General features: G+C 38.5%; 1 protein-coding gene across 1 annotated transcript in view; it reads right to left on the bottom strand.

The window, feature by feature from the left end:
• The window catches only part of IL1RAPL1 (interleukin 1 receptor accessory protein like 1), a 1,127,211-nt gene that overhangs the window by 1,111,198 nt on the left and 1,947 nt on the right, over positions 1–14,066 (bottom strand). The window lies entirely within an intron of this gene.

Genomic DNA, 14,066 nt, shown 5'->3' with positions numbered 1-14,066 from the left:
ATAAAACTTTGCCAACTCAAACAGGGAAAACATCAGATTCCTCTCCCCCACCCCCACTGGGACTGGAAATCTATAATGACAAGTTTGCAAGGCTGCAGTATGTGTGGGTATGTAGTTACTTTGTATAATGTTATTGTGCATCTTAGAGGGTAAAAAACTCTTTATGTAAGGTCCAGCTTGGCCTTTTTAAGAAGTGTTACCCTCAATGGAAGTCTGCATTAAATGCCTGGTTACCTGCCATAATGCTCAGTGCATTACAGCTTTCCTCTGAGCGAGGAACAAATTTGTAGTGAGTTTTTTGATTAAAGTAGAATTGTTCTGCAAAGGCATTGAACTTCCCCTTTTTTTTTTACTCCTAAAGTTTAAACACAGAGCCAAGGGCAATTAAATAGTATACATGATACCACAAAGGGATCAGAATATGAGACAAGCTTGTATGCCCAGCACTGAGGAGGATGTAGACAGGTGGAAAGGTGACTCTTCCATTGCTCTGCATTAACCTGTCTAGCCAATTTGGCAGTGGTGTTACTGCTGATGGGAGTCAGGGCTCTGAAGCTTTTAGGATTGAGCGCGGGAGTATAATATGATAATTGTGGAGAAGAGTATGACACTTCTAGCGACCCTCTGGGGAAAATATATCAGTCAGTGATAGAAGGCTAAAATGCTCCCAGACTTGAAGCAAAGACTCAGACAAAATGAACTTACCTGCTTTGCTAACACTTAATGTGACACAAACATCAGGCCATATGCACTTGCAGTATTATATAAATCATGGCATTTCCTTGTGGTTTTGCTGTGTATCACAGGTGCTGGAGCTGAGACCCAGCCGTGAAGCAGTTAATGAAAAAGTTACATTTAAAGCCATCAGTTTACAATAATTGGGAGGCACCACTGGAACAACAAAAATCTAGAGTGAAAATTGCAGAAAACTTGTGATTATTAACCCTAAATTCAGAACAAGAGTACAGCATGCCTAATGTTCTACTGAGTAACTGAAAGCCATTATACTATTTGTGCCTCTATACTTTTCAGACAGCAGCCCTGCTCCTCCCACCAGGCTTTGGAACACTCTACTATGCCTATTTTTTGGTACTTATATGGTGCCCTTTACTGTAGCATCTAAGCACCTCATATTTTTTAATGTATTTATCTTCACAACTTCCCTGTGAGGTAGGGAAGTGCTATTTATCCCCATTTTACAGATGGGGAACTGAGGCACAGACAGACTAAGTGACTTGCCCAAGGTCACACAGGAAGTGTGTGGCAGACCATCAAACTGAACCTAGGTTTCTCTGGTCACTTAACCACTGTGACAGCCTTCCTTCCCCAACAACTCACAGTGCTGCATATACTTTTAATACTATAATCAGGCCTTATGCCCCCTGCACCAAGCCACTCAAGGGCAGAAGTGTTCAGCCACAAGTTAGTTTATCTATCTAAACATGAGATCAAGACCAGTGATTTGCAATATAAGTGATATATTCAGACTATTACCTGTGCTTTGTTTTTGAAGTCCAACATATATTGCAGAAAGGGCAAGTAATCGGAAATTTTCTTGAATAGTTCCTTCATAGTTGGGTGAAACTCAGTGAAAAACTGATCATAGGGAGTCCATATTTTCTGTTCATTTAAAAAAAAATTAAAAGTAATTTCAAACCTCACTGATGTTTTTGTAACATTTTAGAAAGTATCATGGCGTTGTTGCCTACTCTGTAAGTGCTCAGTCCTGGCTTTACTCATGAGCCCTGTCTTTGGGTCAGCGTGTAATTGCACTAACCCTTTGAGCAGCCCAAGGGAGAGATTGACACTCAGGGAGTCAGTCTCCTTCCTGGTGCTCCCGCTGCTGTCTCTACCTGGCACAGTATCTGCTCCCTGACATGGTGGCATAATTGCACTGCTGAATAATTAGTGGGTAACATTGCCTCAGATGGTTCCCTGCTCCCTCACCGGCACATAGAGGAGACATAGTGTCTTTGCAGAGCCTGATGTCTTTCCTATGTTTCTAGTTGTAATGCAGGTAGCTGGCGCATGGAAGTAAGAGAGTGATGTGCACTCCCTTTCAGTCACAGATTTCTATGCACCCAGGCCACAATTTGGCCCCAAATAGAATTTGAGATTTATCAAAGCCAACAAGGGGCTCTAGCCACACAGCTCCATTAATTTCAATGGGACTTGTGTTGATAAATAACCTTTCTAGCTTTGTTTGAGCATGAGCTTTCGTGAGCTACAGCTCACTTCATCGGATGCATAGCTGTAGCTCACGAAAGCTCATGCTCAAATAAACTGGTTAGTCTCTAAGGTGCCACAAGTACTCCTTTTCTTTTTACGAATACAGACTAACACGGCTGTTACTCTGAAACCTTTCTAGCTTTGGAAATCTCAGTGAGACTGTATTATATAAATCCTGCATATTTGTGTGTTGAGAAGTAATGTGTGTCAAAGGGGATCACTGATGACAATGTCTAAGTCCACCGAGTCAAATAAAATCCATATTCCTGGATATATGTAATATATTTGTATGAATACAGAGGCAGATAGCATATAAAATATGGAATCATATGAAAGCTTTTAATTTCATTATGGGTTTATATTTTAAAGAAAATTTTAGTGATCATTCAAGTGCTATGTTGACAGCCATGCATGCAGAGGTCCCCATTCACTCACAGAATGGATAAAGCAGTAGTAATAGCAAAGTCAGCTTCATTCATCACTATTATTAATTATTATTACTATTATCATCATCATCAACACCCAAAGTATAGAAAGTAAAGTGAGCTATGCATTCTACAGATTATTTAATGATTAAAGAAACCCAGATCTCCAGGCACTAGATACCAGTAACTCATTCTGAAATCAATGGTTCCATATTTTCTATATTAACTTCTTCTGCATACTCTGAATAGGTTATTCATAGATTCATAGATATTAAGGTCCGAAGGGACCATTATGATCATCTAGTTTGACCTCCTGCACAATGCAGGCCACAGAATCTCACCCACTCACTCCTGCGAAAAACCTCTCACCTATGTCTGAGCTATTGAAGTCCTCAAATCGTGGTTGAAAGACTTCAAGGAGCAGAGAATCCTCCAGCAAGTGACCCATGCCCCATGCTACAGAGGAAGGCGAAAAACCTCCAGGGCCTCTTCCAATCTGCCCTAGAGGAAAATTCCTTCCCGAATCCAAATATGGTGATCAGCTAAACCCTGAGCATATGGGCAAGATTCACCAGCCAGATATCCAGGAAAGAATTCTCTGTAGTAACTCAGATCCCACCGCATCTAACATCCTATCACAGGCCACTGGGTCTATTTACCGTGAATATTTAAAGACTAATTAATTGCTAAAATCATATTATCCCATCATATCATCTCTTCCATAAGCTTATTGAGTTTAATATTAAAGCCAGATAGGTCTTTTGCCCCCACTGCTTCCCTTGGAAGGATATTCCAAAACTATTCATGTTTAACAAATAGATTTTTTGCGATGTTATAGATTTACACATTCTTTTGTATTGAAATCAGTGATGATGCCTTATCCTAGCATAGGATCCCAGCTATCTTTGGACACAGGAACTAATGAGAGTACTGTTTGATGACTGGTGGTATGTTTAATCTTGTTGTATCATTGGGGCTGGGCAGGGGGGGAAGGTAAGTGGAGATTTAGAAAGGTGGGCATTTTTATATGGGGTAAAATAGGGGAAAGGGCAGTTCTGGGTACCACATTTGGAGGGGAAGAATGAAAGAGGGTGGGGATAGTTTAAAAGCAAATCATGGAACTAACTACACACTTACCTAACCTCATAAAATATCTCACTCTTTTGTCATATCCCTTTCCTGTCTCTTTCATTTGTTTCCCCCTTCAATTCTGAAACAAAAACAGAACAATCCTTCTAATCAATAGCTACTACTAATAATTAGTTTGAGAAAAATTGAAGAGCCTATGATTTTAAGGATGTCCCTACTATTTTTACTTCATTCTACAATATTCTGCAAATTCTAAACCTTTGTTTTAGAACAAAAATGTAAGAGAGTGCTGTGCACTTGAGAAACCTGATAGGACACTACAAGATAATCTGATGCAAAACTGTCTCTATTCAAACAATGGTACAATCTGGTTGGAAACTCAACCCTCCCCTATTCACTACGGCAAAGCAAAAACTGAAAAGCTTATTTGGCACCATTTAAATAGGAATAAACCTGAGCAATATTTTTTTCCTTAAAGATGATTAAGGGAATGAGATATAAATATCTTTGTTAGTACAATAGAAAAGTTGCACAATTACAAATCACACCAGAAAAGTCAAGGAGTGTAGAATTAAGGTTTATGATGTTAGAATTAAGGCAATATTACCTTGCCCATATTCTAGATTTGGTTTATTGACTGTCAGTTTTTCTAGTTACATGTTCAACTGGATACATTTGTTATGAAGGTAAAAGTATAACAGAAAGTTGTAATAGATATGTAACATGTTTGCCACTACTGTTGCTGTTGGAGCCTTACCTTTGCATTGTCTTACTCTTTGCATTTAAGTCCAGTTTTGATATCAGGTGAACCTGAAGTTACTCTATTAAAATGAAGCTGAAAAACAATAAACTTACTCCACAGTTATACATGTGTGTGATATGCCGGATGACCTAATAGAAATTAAAGTTGGGAGAAGGGAAAAAACCACAAAAAACGAAACAGTGATCATTCTCTATATATGCAGACACACAGCAAAAACGTTCGGAAGACATCCCAGTAAACACATAAGTAAAGCTCCAAGGATTTATTTTGTAATCAGACATTGGCAAGCCTTTACACTTTTTCTGTGTTGTCATCTATATTTAAAAAGATATCAGATTTTTAGCAAGAAAATAATTTGGTCACCATCATGAAATATAGTCTTCTGATTGCATTACAGTGGCTGCACTATGACTTTCTTGCTTGCTGACAATGAGTTCTGCTATGTTAATTAAATAAGCAATGTGTCTATGATCTTTACTCATTAAAATTAATGTAATAGTATTTAAATTGAAGATTCATATTAGACTCAATCTGGCAAAGCTAAATAAAACAGCTTCACGTGAGTTACTCAAAGCTTATTCCTGATGTAACAGAACAGTATCAGGAGTTTCTATTTGAAATCAGTTTACCCTTGCTTCACTTGCTGTTATTACCCCAGAACACCCACTAAAATGTTAGGAGCAGACAAAAGTATCCACTATTAAATAAACCTATGAAGAGCTGCTCACCAGAAATTCAAAGCCTCAGGGGAATAGGTCTCCCCAGGCATTGGAGCTCCCTAGGCCTTACCCATGTGTATGCATCCAGCCTGCCTTGCTTCTTTGTGCTGACTGACTTAGGGTATGTCTATACTGGCAAGTTTCTGCGCCACAAGTTATACCGCTTTTATTAAAACACTGGAATTAAACCGCTGTTGCGTGTCCACAATGTGCTCCTTGTGACGCTGGGGTGCATCCACATTAGCAGCTCTTGCAATGGCAAAGACAGCAGTGCACTGTGGTAGGTATCCCACCATGCAACTGGCTGAATGTTCTTTGGGACAGGTTTGCAAAGCCTCATGGGGCAGGCACAGCATCACATGATGCCAGTTTCCCAATCCCATTGTTCCATGAGCATCCTACTACATTGCCAGCTGCTTTTCAATTGAAGTGTGTGTGTGTGTGTGGGGGGGGTTTACAGGGACTGTGTGTGTATATGGAGGGGGGAGCGGGACAGTGTGTTTTGGGGGACAGAGAGTGTGTCAGCATGCTGTCTTGTAAGTTCAGACAGCGGCAGGAAGCAACCAGTACTGAGGCAGGGGTAGGGAGAAACCCCGACATCAGCCCCCCGCCTCCCTCCCTGGGCTCTCTGCAGAGCAATCTCTCTCTCTCTCTCTCCCACACACACACATACACACCCTGCCTCTGTGTTCAATAGCACAAGCATTCCACATTAATAGTTTGCTTTGGGTCCCAGAGAAGACCAGCACAGCATGCAACAACTGTCAGAAACGTTGCTTTGAAAGGGGCGGGGCGCATGTCTGCAGGGCAGCAGAGTTCAAAGCAAAGAGCAGAACAGTCACTTGAGGCATTATGGGACAACTCCGGAGGCCAATTACAGCGCAGAAAGCAATCAAGCGTTCACACTGGCAATAGAGCACTGGAGCCTCTGCGCAAATAGCCTTACAACTCTTGTCGAGGTGGTTTTTTGGCAGGGCTGCAACTGAGTAGTTTCTGTGCAAAAAGTGGCTTGGCAGTGTGTACGCATCTGCAGTTTGAGTGCAAAAAGCTGCTTTACTGTGCAGAAACTTGCCAGTGTGGACAAGCCCTTTTTCAGATTACTACAGCCTGCTTCTGGCATCATGACTGAACTCTGTGGCCTGGCCTTGCACTGAAGCAGTGAGTTGGAATTTGAACAACGGGGTGGCAGTCAGAATGACAGAAACACTTGGAGAGGTTCTCATTTTAGTGTTAATTTTTCTATTTAAAAATTAATAAACAGGTTTCATATACAAAACACAAGACCCACTAGCCTGTGGAATGATCTCCCAAAGAAATGGGGGCAACCTTTGCACATTTGAAAAACTAACCTTGTCAAAAACCTTTGCACATTTTAAAAACAATTCCAGTAAATATGCAATTGGTAACTGTCCTGCACTGATAGGTAGATGCACTAGATGACCTAAGAAATGTTTGCCACTTTTAGATTTTAGATTCTGGAATCTGATCCATTACCCACTGAAATCAATGGGAGCCTTTACATCCACTTCAATGGACATTGGGTCAGAACCATGGTGAACTGAGGCAAAAATATGGATGGAGGGTGGGCCTCTATATCAGAAACAAAAGACATAAGAAAGATCTCTATTTTTAAAAAAATGTAAATAATTTTATTAACTAGGATGAGATTCTGATGCTGCTTGGGGAAGAAGTGAAAGTAAGGTTCACTGATGCAGATGTAAGCAGACAGATTTTGAAGAAACTTTAAATTAAGATTATGGATTAGTATTTAAAAGCAAAAACAAACAAAAAACCCAGCACTGTTCACCATATTATTTGTATTACACTTGAACCTAAAAAGCCAAACTAAGATCAGGGTAATATTCTACTGGACACTGTACATTACAGGTAGTCTGAGAATATCTTTTTTCCCCTGCTGAAAATGTCTAGGAAAAATGTAAAAAAAAAAACCAAAAAACCAAAATGTACAGTGGGAAATTTCAACTTTTCACTGGGGGAAAAAAGACAAACTTTCAGCAGAAAACAAAAACTTCTGTTTTCAAATGAAACATCAAAAATGTTTTGGAGGAAAGCAGCCACTTTCCATGGAAAGCTTTGTTTTGCCAGAAATCCAATTTTCTGTTGAAAAAAAAATTGACAAACTTTTAGTTCTGCCCTACTGTACATACAAAGTAAGGACCGCTCCTGACTAAATAGCTTACAATGTATGTAGACAAGACAGGGCTGGAGAAAAGTAGCATTAACATCTTTTCCATTTTACAGATTGGGAACTGAGGTACAGAGAAATTAAACAGCTTCCTTATCATACAGGAAATCTTTGGCAGTGATAAGAATTAAACCCAGGCTTCATAAATCCTAATCTAATGTCTTAACCCCAAAACAGTCCTTCCTGGGAGGGTGGATTTTTCCAAATGCTAACACTTCTAGCAGTTCCAACGTGCTAAAACAGTAACCCAACTGGACCTCATTTCTTAATTTGTCCTCAATTTCATTTCAGCTTTCTCATTTTGAATTACTTCAGTTGGCATGTTGGTATCTTTATTTTGTTACTTTGTGTTACCTCACCTAAACTTTTAATTTTTTTTCTATTCTAGACCTTGACAAATGATTCTGGATATGCAATAAAAAAACCCTCTCACATTAGTAATCTGAAGCATAAGAGGCTCGGTCCTTAAGTACTTGAATTCCTTACACACACACACACACACACACACACAGCAAGCGAGCGAGAGAGACACAGAGAGAGAAAACACGCACCAATTAAGGAACTTCCATTGTAAGTGGACAATCAGCAATAGATGTATGGTGTATGTCCATTGAGCCATGTGATTGTCCTTTAATAGATATATTATAAACCACTAAAGAGGGAGGAGGAAGGATGATATACTAATCAAACTAAAGATTAAAAAGCATATGTATATATTATCTGATTAACATATATTAATCTGATTAACTGTTGAATTTTTCAGAATAAACTAGCACAGTCTTTAAATTTATGTTCTATATTTCTCCCTATTTTTATACTGTGCTTGTCACCATAGTATGTGAAAGCCTTTAGAAATAGTCTATCTGTATAAGGCCTCTTCTGGAACCAAAGCATTTCCCATTACGGAGGAACAGAAGTGGAGAGCTGTGCATCTCTTAAAATGATGGGTATTGATCGAGCTGGATAAGCATCAACATCATAATAAAGGTTTATTGACTTCCATTAACGTTTACAAGATTTCCCTTTATAATCAATGTTAACATATTTTTAAAAACAAGTAGCATTAAGTTTTATTTTTCCACAGAAACTAACAAAAATCAAGACAATTAAATATCAAAGTTGTGTAAAACTCAGTGGGCGTCTTTCCATTGATTAAAATGGACTGCGGACCAGCTCCTTAAAGAGCAAAATGAGGTTGCCCAGTCAGCACCAGTAAAACCATGATTAAATAGTAGTTCAGGTGCCAAATTTATTGCTTGAATCTGTAATGAGGGACGATAACTCACAGGAGTCATACAAATTGCCATACAAGATCATGCCTTTGATATTTCTAGTCAGGTTACCTATCTCCAGTACAAGATTCTTCAGAAGAAGCACCAATTAATGGACAATTATAAAACAACAACAGAGATTTTTAAGAAGTGCATGAGGGATTTAGGAGCACAGGGCCATCAACTATAAATGTCATATGGTAACATAAAGGCAGTTAGTATTTGGCTTAAGTTCTTAGGGTATCAGAGTTAATATTATGGATACATTTTATCATAGCTATTATAACTTCATAGAATATTCTTGTTATTTATGTACATATCTATTCATTTTTTCAGTCCCACTAAGCTCTTCATTTCAGTAATATATTTTGTGTCAATGAGAGCCAAAGGTTAGTTATGAATTATGGAAAAGAGTATATCCTTTTAACAGCTTCAAATTTGTTGCAATTTAGTTTCATTGGGTCTTAATGAGAAATGGTAAACAGGAGAACCCAGCTGATCTTCCCAATATCCTTCAATATTTCATATACCACTGCCATGTCACCTTCTAATAATTTCTTTTGTATACTAAATGATCATCTTTTCTCATGTGGAAGTCTTTCCATGTCTCTAATTATTATTGTTGCCCTTCTCTAGACCTTTTCTATATTTCTGCGTTCTCCTTCTACAGATGGAGTGACCTATGCTGGACAGAATATTCAGGAGAGTGATGTCATCAATTTATACAATCGCAGTATAATAAATTATTTCCGCATTATTTTGCATCCTTTTGTTAATGCAGCCTAATCAATATAAACTGTTTGCTTTTTTGTTTGCAAGTGCACACTAAGTGGGTGTTCTCACTGAGCTGTCCATAATGGTGTCCAGGTCTTTTCCTTGAGCTGTTACAGTTAATTTATTTTAGAAAACATCAGTGTGTAGAAGTAGTTCAAATTCTTCATTCCAAAGTGCACTCTTACCTTGCACTGGTCTAAAACGAGATATATGTTATTATGTTGCCCGACTATCTTTATCAGGTCCTTTAGAAGTCCCTCTCCAGCCTGTCCTTGTCTCATCCCATCATACCTAGTCATTGAAGCATTTAAAAGGGTGCTACATAATGTCACAACGTGATCTGAAATCACCTATAATACCTAGGCACAATTAGATAGAGAGAAAAAATGAACCAACATAAACTTCTGATTTCTTTGCTCCTGTGTAACACAGTTGTGGTGACTGAAATGCGTATATTTGTTATTTTTGCACTGAGAATAGTGGTCTACAAGACTGCAGTACAGGAATATGTGAATTTAGAATTCTTCCATGAAAATAAAACAAAATCCTAACACAAAATTTGTTCTCATTTTCAGCTGTCACTACTGAAATGTCACTTGTGCATATGAATATTTTTCTTTTAAGAAAGGGAAAAGAGTCTTTACAAAAGAACATGGAAATGACATGGCAAACTGTAATTATCCCTTCAGAGCCATTGTGGCCTATCACCTAACATAGGTGCTGGAAAGCCATTGAAGAAACGCTGTATACCCTGTAAACCCTGTATATGAGAGAAACCACTTCAAGCCAGGAGGTGCTGCCACACCTGCAGTACCTATGTCACCTAATACATACTTGCATTTTAAAGCAAAACCAATATATCCTTGAACTAGTGGGCCATAAGGCTGCTTGATGTTGTTAGAGATGTACATGGAAGGACTTTAAAAAATATTTTGATTGCTGACCTGACAGGCCATAATGGTGCTCTAAAGTTGTGGATGGTTTATATTATAAATCCTCCTTATTTTGTGGGCCCTTGACAATGGATGGCAACAGGACAGAGGTTTATAATAGAAAAGCTGACACTTCCTTATCTATAGCTTCACAAATGGTGCCGCTATGATTATACTTCATAACATGAGCACCACTAGATAAGTTGCTAGTTTTTAGTCATATTAATCAGTGCTTGGATGCTTCAACTGACATAAAGTAGTCTGCACTATACAAATGAGAGGATTGCCAAGCACTAAATATCATATATGTTGTGAAACATAAAAGTATTCCCAAACACTTCACTGTAAAATAGACCAAAATATGTTGGAATTGAAACCCTAATCAGTTATCTGTGAATTGCATCAGTTACAGCATGAGGGGTTAATTTAATAGTCATACTGCATACTTCATAAATGCTACAGAAACATTGCTGATTAATATTAAACATCTTGCATTAGGATCAGTGCTATAAATTTTACTATTTACCTACTAGCTATAAACCAGGTCTGCTGCTTATCAAAAAACAAAATCAGAACTTTCTTATTCAAAGAGATGTAGTATGACTGTTCCTTATGCACTGCTATGTTCTTTGAAAGCCGACTTCCAATTGTCACCATGAAGTGAGCAGCAAAATCACCACTGATTTAAATGGGAGTAGGATTGGGCCCTGGGTATGGTTTACTGGAATTTTTCTTTTCATGTTTGTGAATAGTTTACAATTTTATCTAAACAAGAAAAGTTTCCCCTCACAACAGGAATATTTAGTGCATATTGGAGGGACAAAGCACTTGGGTCTGAAACCCTGATACATTTTTATCAACGAGGAGTCTTTAAAACCCATTAGAGGTTAAGAAAACAAGCTTCAGCTTAAACTTGATTTCTTACAACTCGCTAATACCACAAGCAAAATATTTGCAAATCTTGGTATGATACATGATTATATGATTTCTATATAGACTATATTCCCCCTCTTAATCATTAATTATTTACTCTCAGATAGCAATGAGTTTATAACATTTTCTCCAGAAAACAGTGTTGTTTCTAAGATATATAGTGTAGGTATGTATAAGAAGCCCTCTAAGTAATTAAAGAGAGAGATGGGGACAGTATGATTTGGGATGTATGTGGGGAAAGACGACAGTGCCATGAACATTTCTGAAAATTAGGAGATGTATTGGTGCATGGGAGATGGCATAGTGTTATTCTGACCCCTGAAGGATGGAAACAGGAGTTTACTTCACATCCATTTTTTTCCAGTTACTAAGGGTACTCTCTGAATGTCAGACCCTAAACTACATTAGCAGAATTTATTAATGTCTGCCCAGGCTTGTCCTAAATAAATATAAAAATAGTCATGAACAAATGGTAAGCCAACTTTAAAATACTGCTGTTTGGAGTAAAGCTGAGGAGGGAATGATTTTCTAGTCTGGTGCTAAGATGTTTTCCTTTGCAAAGTTACTGTGAGTTGGCTACTGTAGTACATCTCACAAGTACAGTAGGACTGTGGAGATCACCTTTATCAAGAAATGAAAACCTCCTCTCCTCTCACCTCTTCCTAACTGAGAAGTTGTTTAGTGAATTCTTGTTAGGCTGAATCTACAGTGAAGTAGGAAAGGAGCAAGCAGGTGATAAGATCATTCATTTCAGCTGAGTTAAGATTTCATCAGGCTTGCATTTTTCAGAAAATATGGCCATGAAAACTGTTTAGAGGCATGGGGCTTCAACAGTTCTTTTACAAACTTGTCCATCTTAGACGAGTAACACAGATAGATATGGGGATTTGAGTCAACGATACATATCAATACAAAATTACTTTTTTGGTGGTCCTTTTCAATATAAAGGCATTTTTTCTACATCCTTCTGAAGGGGACTACTGTGTCACACCTTTGCTTTTCAGCTGTATTTTAAAGTTGTTAATATACTACCATTTGAATGAGATTCAAATAATGTAAGGACCATGTTCTGTGTTCTTTTTAAAATTTAACAGGTAGATTCAGATATTTTATCTGAAGGTACTTTGTTTCTGGTGTTGCACACATCTCTAGAGTATATCATCATACTGCTGAAGAAAAAGCTCTAAGGCACTCATTTCGTATAAGGAGACAACAATATCCATTTCAAGAGCTGCAAATACCAGAGTGAAACAACCATCAGTTCTACCTTGAACACTACCGGGGGCAAGGGGCGGGACAGAGATTATTTTTTAATCTTGAGAGAGGAACACAATTTTAACGTCTGTTGAGCTCTCCTTCCATTCAGCTGCGGGCATGCATTTAAATCACAGGTTACACTGTGACCCTTGTTGAAAGATTCAGGCTGGTCTGTTCAATGGGACCATTGTGCAGTATTGCAGGGATTTTATGTGGCTCTCTTCATGGGTGTGGCTGAGTTGGCAACTATGCAGCTTGATGCTTTTGTGTCCGCTATCCCACTGTCCCAGGGAAACTCCACTGCGAGGAAGACTCGTGTTAAATCCATCCCACAAAAGGCAAACGTTTAACAGGAGCTGAACAAGAGATCGCCCCCACCTCTCCCCCTCTCTTCATTCCCAGCTGTTAGGAGCATTCCAAAGTTAACACAAGTGATTGATACACTGTATGCTTACGTTATTACACTGTCGCCGACTGATGTCACTGCTATAACCAAGTTACATAATCATCGATTATGCACAGATACATCCGTCTTCCTACAGATACATATGCATATCTTCTGCCATCCATTATGCATGAACCCACCAGCCATACATGGGGGCATGTATTTTCGCATACACTAAAGAACTTTAGCATTGCAGTGCATTGCACTGTAGAACGTCATCGCTATTGATTCTCTCAACCTCCCCCATCCCCTCTATCAATTTGATTTTGCAGAGAAAAATTAACAATTTGCATTGCTTGGATTTCTTTAAAAAAAAAAAAACTGGTCTCATTAGCTTTCTTGTTTGGTTGGGGGTTTATTTAAAGGCCTGTTCTCCCCCACCACAGTGAATGCAAGTAATTAATGTATACACAATTCCCCAGACAGCTGCATATGCATATAGGCAATCCTGAAGATGCGATCTCTGTTGCAGATCTTCAACTCCTTTGCACGTGGGTCTGAGGTTTCAGTGGGTAAGTTATTGGGTAAAAAGATATTTAATAAAAGCAGGCGGACCAGCGATTTTAGGTTAGTGACATTTCAGATATTTTTATACTCTAAAGTCCAGCTTTTCCCACCATCTTCCAGTTTGCAATTTTCTTGCAGAATTTACAGCAATAGTTTGCAATCCAAAATCACCAGTGACATTTACCCGTTAGAACCATATCCCTGTAGCATAATTAATCAGCACTGTCACCTTAAAGTTTAACAACTTGAAAAATGAGGTTTCTCTACCTCCATTGCAGCTATGAAATGCAGCAGACTGCTGCACAGAGTTGAACACATTTGTTTTAACGAATGGATGGGAGCCGATTTTATGTTAAATAGATACCATTACTTAGTCCTCCTTTTACTGCCATATATTCTTTCCAGCCACACATACTGCATGCAGAGAAAGACTGTTTGCCCAGAATGAATTCATGGTACTCTCCCATATCAAGAGGGTTGGGGGGGGGGGGATTATTGATGCTTTGATTTATCACA

This window comes from Chelonia mydas, chromosome 1 (assembly GCF_015237465.2).
Source record: "Chelonia mydas isolate rCheMyd1 chromosome 1, rCheMyd1.pri.v2, whole genome shotgun sequence".
In the NCBI taxonomy this organism is placed as follows: domain Eukaryota; kingdom Metazoa; phylum Chordata; order Testudines; family Cheloniidae; genus Chelonia; species Chelonia mydas.
This window is presented reverse-complemented; position numbering and strand designations above follow the sequence as displayed.